General features: G+C 34.0%; 1 long non-coding RNA gene across 1 annotated transcript; it reads right to left on the bottom strand.

Moving 5' to 3' along the window:
* Positions 1-10,204: 10,204 nt before the first annotated feature.
* Positions 10,205-12,421, bottom strand: LOC145792358 (uncharacterized). Its single transcript, XR_014331754.1, has 2 exons — positions 12,011-12,421; positions 10,205-10,507 (listed from the first exon to the last, which is right to left on the bottom strand). It is a non-coding gene; the product is annotated as an uncharacterized LOC145792358 (long non-coding RNA).
* Between the last annotated feature and the right edge of the window lie 1,149 nt (positions 12,422-13,570).

Here is a 13,570-nt window from a genome sequence, read left to right on the forward strand (position 1 = left end):
GGGAGAGAGTGTTTGAGTGTAAGAATTCCTTACAGAGATGTTCGTGTGTCCCGCATGGGGGGCGCAGACATGCTTATATACCCTCTGCGCCCCATATCCGCTCCCAGTCATCTCCTGACACGTGGCTCCGTTATCCCATCTGTCAGCATAAACCATGCCAATCATCACCTAATCTCAACTGCCTGTCATCACAGCTGGAGCTCGGCAACCGAGCTGCCCTATCCGTTATTGTGCCGTGCCGTGCTCCATACCCTAGCACTTCACTGGCCAAGACCAAGGAAGACCGGGCTAGGCGGCATCTCGGCAAAGCCTAGCCCGAGGCACCTCCTGGGGTCGGCCTTTCTGCCGGTCAGACAACTTCCTCGGTTGTCCACGCCTTCCCAGGCGCCGGTCACTCGGCCTATCTGGCTTCGGCCATCCTCGGACCGAGCATCCCGGTCCGACCGAGCACTGCCTTACCGAGCATCGTTGGGCCCACGCATTGTTGGACCCTCAACTTGCTCGGCCGTTACCTCGGCCCAACTCCAGATCACAAATCACCCTCTCAATAAGTATACATAAAATATCATAAATGTCGTTTTACTAAAATATTATATTTTTTAGTTGATTTTACTTAATAAAAATAGACAAATATTTACATTGAAAACAAATCAAAAATTGAGGGTTTAAATTGGCAAAATTAAAAGTTTAGTGTTTATAAGGGTCAAACTTTGGAATTTGTTTTTGTAATTGTCCTAATATTTTATTACATGTAAGTCGCACCTTTAACACAAATCCAAAACTCAATATAATAATATATTTTTTTATGTTATGTGACAGCATGTCGTGACATTTTTCATCTAATTTTGATGTCACGCCCCAGATTTACACGATCTAGCTCACGTGAATAAACCACTCAACGATAACAGTAGATAACAACTCTCATGCAGATGTATATAATATAGTCACACAAAACATGTGTTTATCCGATTTCATACATTCCTAAATACAACATCTAAGTCGAATGGATGTTCTGTAACTAAAACATACACAGATGTTATAAATTAATTGAATACCCAGAGCAAAGAATTGTTCCTCCGTTTCTGCTTCGCCAAGTATTCCCCTCCAGAGTTTGCCTCTGTTTTTCGAAGGACTTTTCCCCTTAGATGAGAATTCTCCCCATTCGACGAACCCGCCCCCTTTCTGTATATACTGTCGACTTGCTATTGGCGAGTGGAGTTTTTCTATATTTGGATGGTAGATCCTCCCGTTGGTTCCAGTTACCAAAACCTTTTGTTTATTCAAAACGTTTTCCGAGGTCAAAACATCAGTTTTGTTAGGTTTTTATTATTGGCAATCCCGTTTGACAAAACTCCTTTCAGTTATAATTTTATTCGCTCTTTTATTTCAGTGAGGCTACGAGTGTTTAAATACGAATCCAACCCGAATTGTGCCTATGCAGAGGAGTTTGTGATCTTAATCCTATCGTGTTTGCCACTTCGCTGAGTATGTCGGGGATCGCGACCTTTCAGAAGTTTCACTTGCCTACAAAAGTACTTAGAGTTGGGCTTTTGCGCTCGAGTGAACTTTCATGCTCGAGCGGCCATTCCTACGCTCGAGCGGAGATCGCGGCCCTATTTTCTATAAATATGTGTTTTCGTCAGATTTTAGGGTTACGACTTCCAGATCTTATTTTTGGGGATTAGGGTTTTCATTTGGAGCTTCTTTGCTAGTTTTTTTGATGTTTGTTTGAGTTGATCTCATGGTTTGAGACGTATACATAAAAGGATTGTTTGTTTTATTCAAGATAAAAAGAGAGTTGTTCTTCGGTGGTTTCTGGGGAATTCGAGCCCGAAGTGTTAGGTTTTATTCTTGGCAACCCCGTTTGAGAAAACTCCTTTCAGTTGTATTTGTTTTCACACCTTTTATTTCAGTGAGGCTATGAGTTTTTTAGATGCGAATCCAACCCGAATCGTGCCTTTGTCAATTTCCATGGATCAAAACCGAGGTTGTAACAGGATCTAGTTTTCCAAAATTTCCAATTTTGGTCGTCCCGCTCGAGCAGGGAAAGTGACGCTCGAGCGGGGTTTGCAAGTTCACAGCATCTCTGCTTCGCCTGAAAAAGTACTAGATGGTGTGATTCGGTGCTCGAGCGTGAAGCCTATATGAATCACACAATTTTGAAGCCTCCGCTCGAGCGGGAATTGCTACGCTCGAGCGGACCGCGCGAACACAGATTCTTGGATTTCTATAAGGAATTGGTTTTCTTCCAAAACTAGGATTATGTTGGATTTCTATAAGGAATTGGTTTTCTTCCAAAACTAGGATTACTGTGGTTTTCTATAAGTAGTTGGTTTTCTCCCAATACTTGAACAAGTCCTTCAGATCTTCTTTTTGGATTCTAAGATTTATATCTGGGGATATTTTGCTAGTTTTCTTTGATGTTTTGATTGAGTATTCAACTCATGGTTTAAAGAGTATACATCAAAGGATTATTTGTTTGTTCTATACAAAAGAGAGAGTTGTTCTTCGGTGGATTCTAAAGAATTCGAGCTTGAAACTTTGGTGGATTCCGGAGTGGCTCATCGTCAAGACAATTCCGAAGTGAAGACGGGGTTGGAAAAGACACATAGAGGTTGGTTCAATTCGGGCATGGATTCGCTAGGTAATTGAGAGTATACCTGTGTAATTCCTTTATATTTTCTTAGTGGATTGTTTTGTGGCTGTTGCCCGTAGTTTTTTTTATCACAATTGGAGGTGTCCAATTGTGGTTTTTCCACGTAAAATCGTTGTGTCGATTTGTCTTGATTGTTTGATTGGGATTGTTGTTTACTGTTTAAAATTGATACATAATCACAAATCAACATCTAGGGGATTTCTATATTTTCACGAAGCTTTGGTGGATTCTGGAGTGGTTTATTGTCGTGGATTCAACATCAGCATTGTGGATTCAACGTTGGGAAAGACAATTCCGAGGTGAAGACGGGGCTGGACGAGGCACATAGGGGTTTTTTCGATTCGAGGGTAGATTCGCTAGGTAATTGAGAGTACACTTGTGTAATTCCTTTATGTCTTCTTAGTGGATTGTTTTATGGCTTTTCCCATGGTTTTTTTTTTAATCACAATTGGAGGTGCTCCAATTGTAGTTTTTTCACGTAAAATCGTTGTGTCGATTTGTCTTTGATTATTTGATTGGGATTGCTTTTTACTGGTTAAAATTGATACATAATCACAAATCAATATCTACGGGATTTCTAAATTTTTCAAATTTGATATAAAATCCCTTTCCAAAACCACTCCAAGCATCTCAATTCCAAACAATAAATACATTGCCAAATCAAATGTGAATACATCGCTAAGCAACGGCAAATGCATTGCTAAAACATTTTCAAAACATCTTGTTCCAAAATCAAAACGATAATAAATAAAATGGATAAATCTCCAGGGATAGTGTTCATACGAGTAACTATACAAGTCACAAGGTCATTTTTACCAGTACTCATCGGAAGGCTTGACACCTACCACGCGGGTTTAGGTCTTGCACCATGGACACACAGGCCAACTTAATTCTTCTTTAACACCCTCTTACAGCTTTACCACTTTATTTACCCTTTTCAATGCAATACATGTGATCCAAAATATGATTTTCAGAATGAAACAAATGTTCTTAAAACATATTACGAGAATTTCCAAAACAACCTTTTCGAAAATACACAGTTCCGGTTCCAAAATCCATTTAAAAATCCATAACATGCACATGACATGGATGATTTTATAACATTCTGGTTTGCCTAGTCCACATAGAATTTCTAACACACAGCAATGCTATCCTCCACCGATAGCCAAAACAGTTATCTCTAATGTAATAATTAGAAAGTAAAACAGATGCAGATATACAATCCAATATCCCCAACTGCATTTATCAATATCTCTCAATAACCCAATATTTTCCAAAAAGGGTAAAAACACCCGCCATTTCCAAAATCCCATAACATTTTGTTTCCAACAAACTCTTTTCCGAAATCCATCCAATTTCCAAAACAATATCATTTAGGGTATTTCACAAATTGGGTCCTTATCACTTTTAGAAATCCATATGCAATTTTATATACAAAAAATAGTTGTAGTAGCAAAACTATAGCCCAACAACTCTCCAATTTCACGAAACCCTCAAGCCAAAATAAAATTCCAAAATTTACCAAATGACTACAAAATATAAATAACAAAAAATGCCACAAATACACTACCAAACTCATATTGAGTTAAGAAAATAAACCCTACCTCTTGAAGCGAAGAGGAGACAAGCCGAAAAAATTGCCGGCGACAAAAAGATGATCCGCTCAAATTAAATGGAAGCCCTAGTCAAGCTCTACATTTTAGTATAAAGGACTAGGGGTAGAAAGTGGGTAAATATAGATGAAAACCAAGCTTGAAAGCTTGAAAAGGTTGAAAATGGCAAAGAGGAGAGAGAGAGAGAGAGAGAGAGAGAGAGAGAGAGAGAGAAGATAGAACCAAGAAAAATAGATATTTTCAGCTTTTGGCACCTTATATAGACAAACAAACCGCGGGCACGAACCCTAGACCATGGCCGTGAACTTGCCAGCTAGCCTGGTCGCCGGCGACCCTCTGACCAACACGGTCGCGGGTGTAACCATTCTATTCGCGGGTTCGATTGGCTTAAACACAGCTTAACACCATGGCCTCTCGCGGCCCACGCACCCAAGCCCCGGGCCAAGGGACCTGAGAGCCATTTTTGGTCGCGGCCCACTCGCAGGCTCAACTTCCAGCAGGGCCCATCACAAGCATGGCCAATTCTTCTCAGCAATCCTGGGCAGCTACCCAGCAGCCCTTCCAACACACTTTCAATGCTCCCAAACAGCTCAAAAGGTCCCCGTTACTCGAGACAACCCCGTGTCCCAACCTAAAAAGGAAAAAGGGTCGAGTTAAACTGACTCGATCCATTACATTTGAACAAAAGTTAACTTTAGAAGTAATTAAAACAAATTTAAAAAATAAAGTGCTAAAGTGAAGGGGGAAAAAAAAAACTTCAAAGGCCAAAATAAAAAAATGAAAAAAATATAAAGAGGACAAAGTGTAATTTAAGAAAAAAATTAGAAAATTTCTATTTCCATACATCTATTCCTCTTTGTGCACATCCTCTCAATAAAAACACTAAAATAATTGTAATTTGCTCACTCCACACAAAATTATTCCAAATATACACCCACACTAATATGTGTGTGCATTGGATGCTTGAGCAAGAGCACCTCATTGTTAGGGGTGTAAAAATGGCTCGAGGCTTGTGGGCGGCCTGAAACCCGCCTGCAGCTTGAGGTGGGCCCAACTCGGTTAGGCCCAGGCCTGAGCCTAGCCCAAGACTCTAGGCCTGAGCCTGAGCCTGGGCCTGGGCCTGGGCCTTCATTTTGAAGCCCGGCCCTCTCTTTGTGGTAGATTGACTGCCTGCCAATGGTCAAATTTGGCAGATTGACTGCCTACCAATGCCATTGCCAACGGTCAAATTTCAAAAAAATAAAATAAAGGCTTGCAACGGTATAAAAAATAAAAAAAAAATCTTTGCATTTCATAGGATTGATGCTTGTGTTGCCTACCTTGCCTTGCCCCATGCCATTGCTTGCAATGGCAATGATTTAAATTTCAATGAATGGAAAAAAAAATAAAAAATTTAAATGTCTGTAGAGGAGCAGACTAAAAGAAATAATAATAATAATAATAATTTAATGGTCACATGATCGTTTAACACAACAGCCCAAATTTTTTTTTTATTTACAAATTGACGTCAACCTTCTAAATTCCTATAAATCTCACCCCTCTTCCAAAATAAATCTCACAAGGAATTCTCTCTCAAACTCTCAATCTCTCTCAACTCTCAATTAATTTTGAATTCTCATCCCTTAGTGGTAATTGCAATTTTGCAAGAAGAAACTTTTATCAGAAAGTGCTGACGTAGTTGGATTTTGGTAAGTTAAAATTAATGTAATGGGAATCCTCCACATATAAAAGCAGTTTCGTTTTTGAGTTTGGTGTTAAGAGCTTAGAGTTAAGTGTGATCAAAATAATTTAGGCTTTTCATTTAATTGAGGTCTTAAGAAAAAAAATTTACCCAATATTATAAGAATTTTTTTTTACACGGGAGGGCCCTATTTTTTAGCTCAAATCTGGGGGCCCAAAGCAGCAGCTTTGCCGGCTTGCCCCCTTGAGTTGGCCCTGGCAGCGGGGGAACCGAAAAAAAAATCCTAAATAAGTTAAATCAACTTTTTTATAGTTACAAATTTTTTTGTAAATTTTATAAACTGTTTATAAGTTTTATGAAAACATATAATGTATGATAATTTTTATTAGAATATAAGAATATGTTATAGATTAATTGGGATACAAGTATTTGAAAAAAGATTTCTTAATAAATTTCTTATATATATATATAATTTTTAGAATTTTTGTTAATATAAATAAAAAATTATAAACATTAGCATTTCCAAACAAGTCTATAACGTATGATTCAATAGAATAAGAATGAAATGGTATAATAATTTTTCTTAATATCCTTTCCATGTTTGGTTGGGTAAAAAAAATATATTAAAAATGAAATAATCATTCACTAATTTAGCAGAATGGTCATTCCATTAAGAGTAATCTCTTCTAAATTACCTAGAATTTAGCATGTGGATTAAATTTGTTAAAGGTGGGATCTACAACGTATCAAGTTTACATCCACACCTTCCAAACATTTTCTGAACAATTTCCATGGTCAGAATCCTAGATTCATAGCTTTTTTCTTCCATTAATGCTCTATTTTGTTCATCGGAACGAAATAAAATGAAATGGAACAGTCATTCATTTTCCTTATAGAATGACCATTTTCTTACATAGTAAGTGGTGATTCCATTTGTAATATATTTTTTATTATTTTTTTAGTCAACTAAATATGAAATAAATATTTTGATGGAATGATCATTCTATTTCACTATATCACAGTTAACCAAATACACCTAAGAGGTCAATGAATTATCATTTCATTCTTACCTAAACTTATAGCCAAATTTTACGTTGCACCTCTACATTTTACATCTAATCTCACTTTGGCTCTTAACCTTTTAATTGTCTTAGTTAACCCTCTAAATTTCGAGTGAAGTTGCAATTTGGTCCAATTGTGTATTGCCATTTCGAAACTAATGAAAACATCCACGTGATTGTACTAATTACATTTAGCACCTTACACTTTAGTCACCCATGTACTTTTACCAAAATTTCAATTTAGTCCTTTCATTACTTTAGTTTCTTTGTTAATTTTTGAAATTGCGTTATTCGATTGGAACCAATTATAACTTGATGAGTAATGTTCTGGTGTGCAATGTATACCGTATGCAACCCTACCACAAAATTACGTAAGTTTTCATGAACTTATATAAGTGATCTCACAAAAAAGTGTAAGTTGAACACAAATTCATGTAAGTTTACTTTTATGAATAGACTTACGCAATTTGGTGTTCAACTTACGTAATTTTGTGGTAGGGTTGCATACGGTGTGTATTGCACACCGAAAAACATTCCTAACTTGACTCGAAATGTAAGAGATTGACAATGTCAAGAAGAAAAGTGAGATGAACTATAAAATACAGGAATGCAAAGTGTAATTTGTCCTAAAATTATTTTTGTGAACCATACACTACCTTAAAATGTAAAATTTCTACTTCCTTCCCAAACCCTAAAAAAATAAAAAATAAAAACAAAGTTTTTGTATAACCATGCATATCATTTGTCCACAAGGTACCAATGAAAAATAAAAAAATAGCATTTGCTTTTGTAGGTTCTGCTTGTTTGTTTCTTTTTTTTTCCTTTTAAAATTTTTTTCAAGACAACTAATTTTTTAGAAGTGAATAAACACTTCAAACTATATTATTAGTATCAACATTATAGTCTACAAGAACTATTCTGTATTTTGTTAAGAACATTTTTTATTGTATTTTTTGTACAAGCATCTCACACTTAAAAAGTAACTAATGAAAAAAATCTCAAAAAACAATTCATGTGCAAAGCACATGCACAAACACTACTACATCTAAATGTGCAGAAAATAATGGAATACACTCTAAATCATGAGTGACTATTTTATAGTTTTCGAGCATTACTCTACATTCTTCATCATTTGATATTTGTGAAGTTATTTTTGAAAAATCTAACAAAAAGTATTGAGTCTCATTATTTCAACAAATAAGTATCAAGTAAAAACAGGAGAAATTTACAACGTGCACTCTTTTAAATGGTATACATTGCAAAAAAGTTATGATTTTTTATAATGAATATTATGATTGTTTGTAATATATGTTATGACATTTTGTAGTAAAGTTATAAATAGTGAATTTATGATGCGCACCTCAAAGTTAAGAATGATAATGTTATGACATTTTGTGATTTTTGTTATGACACTTTGAAATTTTATTATGACGTTTTTCAATAGAAAAAAAGTTACGATTTTTATAGTGAAAAAGTTATGACACTATGGGTTTAAGTTACTAAATTTTGTGAAAAAGTTATGAAAGGCATACCATATGCACCTTTTTTGAGGATGCACATTGTAACATCTCCCGTAAAAACATCACATGAATTTACCCAGAAGCAAAAATATTTTTTCCTAAATCATATAAATAATTGTGTAGGACCAATGATTTGCCTTTGCCATGTATAAAAGGCAAGGAATCTTAATGAAACACTTTTGTTTGTCTAATACCAAGACTTTAGGTGTCCTATTTTCCAATCTTTTTCTTATGTGATCGGAACTCTGGTTATGTATAGATTATGGATTTGGAAGAAAAATGAAAAAATTGGAAAAAAAATATATCAAATACCTATGTTACAGCACCATCACAAGGCTATTGTCTTTTTATTATTATTATTATTATTGTTATTATTATTATTATTATTATTATTATTATTATTATTATTATTATTATTATTATCATCATCAACAAAAGAAAAAAATTGTATTGATGAAGACTAGCAAATAAACAAATAGAACATCAATAATGTAAAAAAAGGCGAGTGCACAACTGCATCATAGCAAGACTACACAATCCCAATTAAGTTGACACTGAAAAGCAAGCCTAATCATATGGAAGCACATCACAACGAGTTGGCGAGAAACCAACGAAAAAACAACCAAATGACAAAACAAAGAACAACTCTAATAGTTCGTGTTTGCAGGTCAGAAGGGTGACAAGGTTGAGGCATCTGCAGAAGCCAAGCCTATGGATGCTACAACAAATGGAGCTACTTCCTCTCAAGAAAGAGAAAATTTAAATTTTGATTTGAATTTTCCTTTTTGTTAATTTAATTTTGGCTGCAACTTTGTATTTTACTAACTACATTCCGATGGTCATTAGACGTTGACTCCTAATTGGGTTTTTCCCAAATGTGTCTGTTGCATGGACATTGGGTTAACCTTCTTTTTATATTGTTTTTTTTATGATGAATAGATAAAGTTTTATTGACAATTGAATTTTTATCTTGTTAATTGAGTTTTTCATATATTTGAATGAAAATAAAATTCTAGAGGAGATATAATTGTTATTTTTCACAAAATAATACAATAGTAGTTTTTAAGAAATGTTATTAAAAAGAATTCATTTTATTCACAATAAATGCAGAGGAAATGTGCCAAATGTAATTTGCAACAACTATGCCAACATTAAAAAAATAATTAGATTTTATGCACAATATTGGCTTTCAATTATGAATTAGAATGACAAATAGACAAATAGTTACATAATTGATTACCTAATAAATTATAAAATACTTAGTTGGACTTAGTTTTACGAATGGTATGGGCAAAATTGATTGGCTTGTAAATTTGGATTGTGGCTTGTATGCATAATCGGTTCAATTGCCTTGTATGCATAATCGATTCAATTGCCTTGTATGCATAATCGATTCAATTGCCAAAGTCAATTTCAACCAAGACTTGTGGCTTGTATGCATAATCAGTTGCACAATCAATTGGCATAAAAATACATTTTAGTGTATAGTGTTGCCGTTCTTGCCTTGGCCTAATTCAATCTTAACCAATTTCCAAAGAGATTAACCAATATCAAAACACAACCTCACACTTAATTGGTGAGGACACTAGATATAGGATAACACAAAATACATTAACAAATACAAACAAGATTATCAAAACCCATGCAGCTGTTTACAATACCAACCAAAAAAATGAAAAAAAGAAAGGTCAAAACTCATTTTGAACGAATCATAAACATTGTCAATACAATACAACTGGTTATAGGGAAACTATTGCCGAGGATCACAACCCATTCCAGAAGCTCATCATTGAAGAGTCCTAAAGTCAATTTGCGAAGACAAAATAATACAAAATTACATTTGCAAATCTAAGAAATCACATGCACTTTGTGCTTATTTAATGCCCAATTTGATGTCGGCGAGCTTCTTCTAATGCTCCTTCAACAACCTCTCCTATTCATAATCTCTAATCTTCTTGCACACCATTTCTCTTCATCTTGTATTCACAAAACCCACAATGATTAAAAATCTAAACTGTTGCTTGATATGTTTTGATCACTCCGTCAAATGTAAATTCCTCAACACAAATCAACCTGACACATTCAAGTATTCTAAGTTCTTTTCAAGGTAAATGTTCTGAGTTTTTCTAATTATTTGAACTTGGGGCCATTGTGGAAGACTCAACAATGCAATGAATTGTTTGTTTTTTACTGTTAGAACTATAATCTTCATTCATTTTCTTCAAAAATAAGTAATTCATTATAGGCTTCCAATAACTTTTATTCACTCCATTCACTATACGCATAACAATGACATATATATAACTACCACTTTCCCTTTCATCTTGTTTTCCTTTGAAAATCTAATTCAAAGACATTCATTTGATAAGAAAAAAATTAACAAAACAAAGGTTTGGTCACTCATCACTATTACTCCTTTTTTAACTAAATAAAAGAAATCTCAGGAAAAAAAAAATTCAAATGAGAAAAAATAGAACAAAGCAAAAATAAAGAGTCAATAAATGAGACAAAAAGGGTAAATAAATAAATAAAACACATGGTCAATAAATGCTTCTCCAAATTGCACTCATGGGTCAAAACTCCATTCTACATCGCTCGTGAGTTAGGATTTCACACCTGAACTTAATAAAAGTAATTTTTATTTGTTCATTAGATGAAGAAACAAAGGTTGATATACTAATTTTGAATTCTGCATAAATTGAACCCAAGCAAACAATTAAACAAAAGCTAAATTTGTTCAATAAGGATTGCTTTTTCTTTTTCTTTTCCCAAAGGGAATGGGATTGTTCAAAAACTATCCCATCAACTAAGATGTAACTTTCACATGAAAAGAAATTGCCAATAGTTAAAATTCTTGAATTCTTTGATCACATGTTAACATGCATTTGGGAAAAAGTAAAACTAGTACCTACGTTATTTCTTAGCATTAAATGTTAAATTAAATTGATGAGGTCCAATAATGCTCTATAACAACAAAAAACAATAACATAGATGATGCTTGACTTCATGAAAAAAAACACTCAATATGGTTGTGTACCTAATGAGTGATCAGCACAATTGTGTTTTCTTATGAAACATACAATTGCAAAGAGATGTTTATTTGAAAAAAAAAAAATTCAAACCTTATAGTCCATAAAGATAACCCAAAGCATCATCAACTTTAGAGTAGACCACAATAAAGTTTCAAGACACAAAACCTATAAGAAAAAGGCAAATATCAAGAAGAAGATTCACATGACAGGTATAGAAAAACACACCACCAACATTGGCCAACTATTCTTTTCTCTCTTTAAGCAAGATTTAAAATAAATATAAAAAAAAATCGAAAGTATGTAATTTCTCAAGGGGCAAATGAAGTCACACAATGATTCAAAGGAAAATTCTATGTCATGTACTCTGCCTTTTGCATCAATTTTGTACTTTTAATTGCAATTAACTCGATTTTAACTAGAGAGAGGGAGGGAGAGGAAGTGAATCACCATGAAAACCAAGAGGCTCTAATGGTCTTCAAAACTCCAAAACAGTAGCAGTCATACCTGGAAAAACAAAAAAACAAAAAAAAGACTTTGTTCAATAATGTATCCTTTAGGGGGGGAAAAATTATCCAAAAAAACTACAAATCAAACTCCTACTATTCATGTGTTCTGAAACAAAAAGGTGAAGGAAACCAAATATAATAAGATAGAAAGTTCTATACATTGCGAACAATGTCTATGAGATTTATGGCCAAAACTGGACAATAAAAACAAAGGAATGGTAATAAATTAGAGACATAATAGCTGAATTACAAATATGAAACCTAATAACAATAATAATAAGGGTTTTCTCAAAGATGAGAAAACATCTTCTCAAATCCTCAACATCAGAACTTTTAACTCAAACCTAGTAGCAATAAGGAGGTCAGAGAGATGGCTAGGGTTAGAAATCCAATCAAAAAATCAGATATCTAATATACCCATTTCAGAAACCCATTCAAAATCATATAGAAGATAAGGGAGATAGATAGGGTTTAGAAATTGGAGAATTGGAGAGAGAGAGAGAGAGAGAGAGAGAGAGAGAGAGAGAGAGACCAACTTACCTGGTGAAGAGGAGGAGGAACGAGACGGAGTTGTGTGTCAGAGTAAGATGAGAAACGTAGAAGGGCAAGAGCATCTCCAATGCAATACTCTCATTAAGAGGATGAAAATAATATTTTTTATTCAAAAAGTAAATATAGAGGAGGTCACTATTCATTCAAACTCCAACCACAAACCTTCATTTCCTTCCTTCAAACTCTATTCAAAAAGTAATTTTTATTCATTAATAAATATTTAATTTGAAAATTTTTGTAAAATATATTTAATATTATACTCATTTTAAATGTATGATTTTATACTTTTTAATGATGTCAATTTTATAAAAATTAAATTTACAAATTAAAAGTTATTTGTAATATAATAAGAAATACAAAATGAATAGTGTTTTGGAGGGATCCTTCATTTTTTCATCCTCCCTTCAAATATGAAGGATGAACTCATTCTCCTCTCAAATGGAGATGAATTTGAAGGGTGGGTTGGAGGAGACCATCCTTCATATTTGAAGATATGAAGGATGGGTTGGAGATGCTCTAAGGGCAAATTTTTGGAGAATCCCCAATTTGAGAGGGAATTTCAAATTAAGGTAAAATTTTGTGAAACGAAAACATTTGCTCCCAGTTTGTTAAGAGATGTGAAAAATAGATCAGGCTTGTTAAATTAATATTTTGGGCAAATTACATATAGGCCTGAGGTTTAGTAAAATTACAGATACATCTTGAGGTTTGAGAAATTATAGATATCCCTGAAGGTACTATTTGCATAACAAATTAGGAGGCAAATTGTTATGAAAATATAAACTTCATGGGGCAATTTGTTATGAAAATATAAATCTCAGAGAGGTATCTGTAATTTCAGAAACCTCAGGGGCTATCTATAATTTAGCTAAACCTCGAGGGAGGTATATGTAATTTACCCTAATATTTTTAAATTTTATTTATTGTTTATATTTTTACTTTATTGGAG

Source organism: Camellia sinensis, chromosome 6 (assembly GCF_055761805.1).
Source record: "Camellia sinensis isolate YWXY chromosome 6, ASM5576180v1, whole genome shotgun sequence".
NCBI classification, from domain to species: domain Eukaryota; kingdom Viridiplantae; phylum Streptophyta; class Magnoliopsida; order Ericales; family Theaceae; genus Camellia; species Camellia sinensis.